Here is a 7,501-nt window from a genome sequence, read left to right as displayed (position 1 = left end):
ATTGGAGAGTTGGAAATAGGAAAGTAGAGGAAAGAAGAGTAGTACAAAGTCAATTTAAAGAATATTCAATAATCCATTGAGTTACAAATCTAAATGGCCAAACGTCATTAAAACTGCTTCATTCCTAATTTGTATTCTTTTGTCAGATTTCTCATATAGTAGTTAATTAAATACATTTTAAAACATGATATACATTGTATAAATAGGGGGAAATGCAATGTTTTTAATTATTAAGGATTCATTAGCTTCCAATATTCTTCCATTCCTTATTATTTTGGTTAAACTGCTACAATCTATGATTTTGAAAACCAAGCATACTCTAAAATAATATTTTCCCCTATGTCATTTAACCTCTTTCACCCAAAATAAAATACTTTCCATGACTTTCCTTGCCAAAAACTACATTTCAGAATCTTTTTACTTATTACAGTAAAATTTATTCTAATTTCTTCATATTTACCAGCTAAAGTTACCTTTTGGTAGTTCTTTAAGCTATCAAAGCACATCTTAGCTTTCAAGTCTGTTGGATATATAATGAGGTCATGCTTTATTCAGTTGTATGGCTAGTTTGACACACAAATATAAGAAGGTCAAGTGACTTGCCCGAGATCTTACTGTGAGTCAGTGATGGAGCATAAAATAGAGCATGAGCCCTTGTTCAGGGCTTTAATCTTAGATTATATATTAGTGAAATCAATATCTGAAGTTTTTAAACATACAGTGTGAGGAATTTCCTATATCATGATGTAGGTTCTGCTGACTACTTAGATGATCACTGAGTTTTCATTAAAGTCAAATACAGTTGACCCTTGATCAACATAATCATCACAATCTGAGTTGCATGGGTCCACTTATATGTGGATCGTTTTCAATAAATACCTATACTGTTTCTGATCTGTGGTCGGGAGTCTGCAAATGTGGAGGGCCAACTTGTATGCATTGCTGTATGCTATTTTATATAGTAGACTTGAACATCCATGGGGGGGGCTGGAACCAATACCCCACAGATACTGAGGGACGACTTAAGTTTTCAGGCCATCAAAAGTTATACTTGGATTTTCAATTGCCTGGAGGTCTGGGACCCCTAACCCCTGTGTTGTTCAAGGATTGACTGTACAGTAGTCCCCCTGCTTATCTGTAGTTTCGCAGTTTCGTTTTCTGAGCTTTAAGATACCTGTGGTCAACAGTGGTTCAAAAATATGAAATGGAAAATTCCCGAAATAAACAATTCATAAGTTTTAAATTACATGCCATTCTGAGTAGTGTAATGAAATCTTGCATGATCCCACTCCATCCCGCTTGAACATGAATCATCTTTCTATCCAGTGTCTCCCCATCCATTAGTCACTTATCAGATTGACTGTCACAATATCACAGTGCTTGTGTTCATGTAACCCTTATTTTAGTTAAAATTGGCCCCAGACTAGTGATGCTGGCAATTTGGATATACCAAAGAGAAGCCATAATGTGCTTCCTTTAAGTGAAAAGATACGAATATATAGGGAAAAACAGTATATATAGAGTTTGGTATGATCCATGGTTTCATACATCCACTAGGGGTCCTGGGATATAATTTCCCACAGGTAAGTGGGGACTACTATAAACTCCTTTAAGTGGATAAACTTCCTAATTTATAGAAGAGATCAGCAATGAGGAAAATAAGCCACATTATTGTGATATCATAATTTACTGAGAACCAAAAGTCTATGAAATATGTCATGATATTGAGAGAAAATGGTTATTATTGTTATTTGAATAAAATAAAATTAAATAGAAGAAAAGCAGAAAGAACGCAGCCCCAAGCCAGGAGTCTCAAGTTTGAATATCATTTTTGTCACTAACCAGATTCCTGTACCCCTCTGAGTCTGACAGAATGACTACAAATGCAGTAATTGCACATACTCTATTCGTGGGTACAACAAGAAGTTTGAATTTGATCTATAAACTCCTTCTAGCTGTAAAAACTTGTGCCTGAGACTATAACATGATTATAAAATATACATATTATCACATATACGTATCATACATATATGTCATACATGTGCACACACAAATATACATATATTGAAGATGAAGAGGACAAATTGAGAAATTAAAATCATTTAAAAATATAACACTTTCTGAGCATTGACTATCGCCAGGCCCTGTGCTAAATGCATTATTTTATCCTGCTCATTCTGTGAGGCAGGTATCGAATTATCCTTATGTGGAAACTGAGGCACTGAGATATTCAATGATTTGCCTAATGTAAGTAGTGGAACTCAAAAATCTAGCTCAGAGGACCAAGCACATAAGAATTACATTATATCTCCTATTATTAAATAGAATTTATTCTTTGTTAGAGTGCAAAGAATAAGATTAAAATTTGATTTTAAAAAGATATTTCTTACCCAAGAATTTAAAATTAAAATAAAATTATAGGAATGTAGTAACAAGTCTGTCTCCCACATAAGGAGTAGAGTGTTTGTAAAAGAAAACTCAAAGCAAAACATTTACTTTGTGATGCTATCTGGAAGACGATTCTCATTTTGCAGATGAGACCTACAGAGGTGGAATTTGCTATCTCACAGGAAAGAAAGCTTGTCTTCTACCTTTCCACCATCCCCAATTACCCTCCTCTCTGCCTCATAGTCCAATAGAATCTTGATGATTATCCACCATTTGGGATTCTCTATGTCACTAATCATCTCCAACAGCCAGACCAGATTCTTGCTGTTCGTGTGTGAATTTACATTTCATTAAATGTTACACAGATTATAAAAGCTTTACTACCAAAATGCCTCATTATTTTTCCATTTTAAATTTTGCTATGATCTTTTTTTTTTTTTGCTATTATCTTTTATGAATGACTCATATAGGTAAAGAACAGAGTAAAAATTGTAACATTAGATTTAAATTTGAAAATATTTTACCATTAGAACATAACAAGCAAGTGTCAGGCCATGACTTCATATCATGAGAAAAATATCAATTTTAGCATATAGGGTGTCTATTTAGTGTCCCATAATTTTAAGTGAATCATAACCAGACTACATACATGTCCTACTGTGTGTTCCAGCTTACAATGTTTATCAATATATTTAGTTAATGGTCTAAGGTACAATCTTTGCAAACAGCACCATTCACCTTGCATGTATGCCCCATTTTTTCATTTGTTTTGTTTTGTTTTTTAACACTTTCTTTTGTATAGTAGAGGACACCTCTTGCCCTCCATTCACAGAGCTTCTGCTTGTTTTGCTAGTAGCTGTGGTGATGGATTTGCACTATTCCTTCTCTGGCCTGGTCCACTCTTGTGACCAAGGTCATGAATATGCAACACAGCAAGCTTCGGTCAGGGGCCTTGTTAGCTCTGTGCTTTAATCAACTGAGCTCTTAAGTCACAGGCAGCCAGTGGTTAAATAGACTTAGGGACGGAGTGAGTATGTGTATTCAGATTCTAAATGCCCAATGGGATAAAATCATAGTTTTTGTGCTTCAGTTTTTACACTAAATTCAAGCTGACCTTTTAAAAAATGCAGCTGACCTACTGTGCAATGTGTTCTCTAAGTTATATTATTTTGGAAATTTTGGAATCACCATTTTTCCCATTAATTCAAAACTCAAATGCAAAAGTAACTTTAATCAACACCAAACAGTGACCAGCAACTTCTCTTTTCTACCATATGTGCTAGAGTGAGAGACAAATCACAGAGTGGGTCTAAGACATCCATGCAACAGTAGGCATTTAGCAGGTTACAAATGATTTAACGACTATTCAGTTGGGGGATATGTGGCCACAGTGGTAAATTGAAATGGCAGGTTTTGGGGTGACTCAGTTTGCCTGAAGAGCAGAGCCAGTGATTGGCACAAATTGATACTTTCCCTCAGGTCTCGATATGCAGAAAACTGAACCATTATGATAAATCAGATAAACTGATGTTGACTGTGGATTATACCAAAAAATGGGCCTCACCAATTCCAACAGAGAGAAGGTCTACTTTGGTAACTGTGCTGTGGTTTTGAATCATAATGAAAAGCCTTTGTCCTACCTTCTGGAGCCATGCCATCAAACAGAGTAGCCACCAGCCATGTGTGGTTGTTTAAATCAAAGTTAATTAAAATAAAGAATTCAATTCCTCAGTTTTACTAGCCACATTTCAAGTACTCAATAGGCCCATATGGCTTGTGGTTACCATATTGGACAGCATAGGACATTTCCATCATCACAAAAGTTCTATTGGACAGCTCTGTTCTAGAGATTTAAAAGGAAAGAAATATTCATTTTTGCCTGGAACAAGAATCTTAAGGGTCCCTAAAATTTTAATATCACATCCATGATTCTTTATTCATCCCAGTTAGCTTGTCCGCTTGTGATCTATCCAAATACACAGCCACCAGATTCGTTTTATCATGTCACGTCTATGCTCAAAAACCTTCACTGGCTCCCCAATGCCTACAAGAGATAAAATGCTAAGTCCCCGTGCCTAGCATTCAAAGCCCTTCAACAGTCTGTTGACCTACTTTTTCAGCATTATTTTTGTTATTCCACAAATACGAACTCTCTGTTTCAGGCAAATTGCCTTTTCCATGTCATTCCCAGTGTCCAGATGCCTGTCTATATCTTCACCATCTCTCTTTGTCCTATGGGTCCCGTCTATGGCCATGCTACCCTGAACAAGCCTGATCCTGTCTGATCTCGGAAGCTAAGCAGGATTGGGTCTGGTTAGTACTTGGGTAGGAGACCACCTAGGAAGACTAGGTGCTGTAGATGTAAAAAATAAAAATAAGGGACTGTAAGCTGACAAGGTCCTTGCAATTTTTGAGGTCAACCACGGATTGCCTTGCCTAAAAAAAAAAAAAAAAAAAAAAAAAAATCCTGAGTCCTTCATGCCCAGTTTAAATCCCACATTTTTTTTTAACATTCCTGACTAGTGTAGCACCTTATGAACTTCTTCTCTGCTGACTTCCTTTATCTCTTATCCATTTTTATCTGAGATTATCTTTTCATGTATCTTACCTCCTCAACTAGATAGGAGCAGAGGCTACCATCTTATACTCTTTGAACTCAGCATAGTACTTGAGTCAATAAATACCAAAAGATTATTTAACTGATTAATGTTGCGCTCAATTCATTCCTGGGACTGGATAAGATATTAGACATGAATTTTCCAAAGTAGAGAGAAAAGAAAAAGAAAGTCCTTTGCCTTAATGCTGAACTACCTCCTAAAGTCAGTCTTCCCAGATTGGGTGGCAGGCCACACCTCCTCAGGAACACGCTGTCCTCCTGTTTCAATCCTTACCTGTACCCTATAGGACTCTGAGTGAGACTTCCTTCTTCGGCAATTCTCTCTCCACCTTCATATAACTGGATCCATTCCCTGCTTCCTGTAATGGAGAAAATACTGGGACTCTTTATAAGTCCAATGAAGATGATTTATTGAGTTTTATTCATTCTAAGTAGAGACTCTGAGTTATTGGATTATAAACCAATTCTAGGCATCACAACAGAATCATTAGATCATTTGGTCACTGAAAATACTTGCCTTCAGGAGAGTTTTCAAGTAGTACAACTGAGTATTGGTGTACCCCCTTCTTCTCACAGTCTCCTCCATAAACCAAGGGATAGACAGAAATTTTGTCTTACTTCAGTGAAAGGTTACTCAAAGTTTTGTTATTTTTATTGCTTTGAAAACAGACAAATATAAGATGTGGCTGTTTATAATATTTAAAATAAAAGTCGGCTAAATTGGCAAAGGTCAGATCAGATGTCAATTTAGAACCAGTTGAAGAATCTGAGGCAGTAACCTAACGTCTGGGCAGTGGGAAGATCCGAGATGGTCTTCCATCATTCAGCACCCCAAACAGGCTGGTGCCCTGGCAAAAAGCCTTCCGCAGCCTCATTCCCTTCACCACTCCAATGGAATGCTGCTGAGTCATCACCCTCTTCTAGAGCAGCCTGAGATTTGTGACTCAGAGAACTGATGTATAGTTTCATGTTTCACTGCTCTAGCTCTTCTCTGCAACACTGTCATAGTTACACCTGTTTCACACAAAGTTCGAAACCTAGGGAATGACCTCAAAACTGAATGCCAGCTAAATACATAAGGCATATTTTAAATGGCCTACTGACCCAGTGATTCTAATAAAGGCATTTCTGATTTTCAAATCCTAAAGAAAGATGGAGAACTGATGCGAGCTAATCAGCACTTAGTATTTGTGGGAACTTCGTATTTTGGGATACTTTGAGGTTGGAGCATATACTTCAGCCTCTATTTTGTATGGTGATACCACAGGCTCCCACCAACCATCCTTATTTTCTAAATGGATTTTGCTTGTGGCATTTTGCCAGCTAGGTAAGGGCGTTGATTGCTGCTGGAGCCATGGAATAATGTTGATTTTCTTTTTGTGAAAGAACACCATCTCTAAACAAGTCCAATGCATACCTGTGTCAATCAGCTGAAGAAGAGAACCAAATTTTTTAGAAACCAGACTAAATGTTGCATAATGAGAAATGAAGATATAACCTTGATTATTCTTCATTAGCACTTTGCAATACCTTAACAAATACTTTGGAATGCAATAAAAGAATTACAGTTATATAGCTACATTCCTTTTCATTAGTTTGTTATCCATCTCAAAACAGCTTTTGGGAATAAGAAAAGGAAACACTGCTAGACTAAAGAAGACATAAGTAAAGAAATGTGATAAGTTAACAACAGGAAAGTGTCAGCAATTTAAATGAAGGTCAAAGATTTAAACAAGCTGTATAGATAAGGCCTAGCACAGAGAACAATTCAACACAGCCAAACCCTAAATGGAATAACAAAGTCCAAAGCAAAGTCATCTTAAGATTTTCCAGTCACTTGGAGGCCTTGTGGATGAGAACTTTCCTCTGCTTCCCTTATTACGATTAATCTTTGATTAAAATGTTTTCAAAGGTCAAAGGAAAGAACGATCTGGCATAATTCTAACGCCGCTTTGTCCCTATCTAGTCACTTCTCAGAATTTATCTGAAAAATGGAAAAGATGGACCAGATGGACTTTTTCTGGTTCCTCTCAGATTTAAAATGTTACGGTTCTAAACATTTTGCTTGTGAATTTTGTGAGGAACTTGTACAGAATTCCCTAGTAACTAGGAGCCCCTTGGAAATGTGGATATAAATAGAGCTATGGTCTTAGGGGACTTGACTCATGAGTTACATCTTTTTATAAATGGTAACAATTAAAATCATTATAGAATTCCTACTTTGTTGAATGATACTCGATTAAAATGCTTAGAATAGACTAGGCCATGCCTACTCAAACTGACTGATCAATCCTGAAATTTATTTTGAAAAATCACTAAAAAATATCAAAAGCTGGGCACAGGACACTATCTCTTTATAGAAAAGCAACAATAGAAAGGGAAAGTGAGCAATTTTGGTTGAATGAGTCAGGGTTTTTTTTTTTTTTTATCATTTTCTTCTAAATCTTTGTATTCCTCAAAGAATGTAACAGAATATACACAAAGAAAGCTTGGAGA

At 36.3% G+C, this 7,501-nt stretch overlaps 1 protein-coding gene and 1 pseudogene across 1 annotated transcript in view; both read left to right on the top strand.

Annotated features, from left to right (window-relative positions):
• Window positions 1-7,501, top strand: part of LOC105290126 — a 21,279-nt gene that overhangs the window by 1,919 nt on the left and 11,859 nt on the right. The window lies entirely within an intron of this gene.
• Window positions 4,632-4,750, top strand: LOC111737950 (annotated as a pseudogene).

This window comes from Pteropus vampyrus, unplaced genomic scaffold, assembly GCF_000151845.1.
Source record: "Pteropus vampyrus isolate Shadow unplaced genomic scaffold, Pvam_2.0 Scaffold32, whole genome shotgun sequence".
NCBI lineage: Eukaryota > Metazoa > Chordata > Mammalia > Chiroptera > Pteropodidae > Pteropus > Pteropus vampyrus.
Note: the sequence above shows the minus strand (reverse complement) of the source record. Positions and strands in the feature narration are given on the sequence as shown.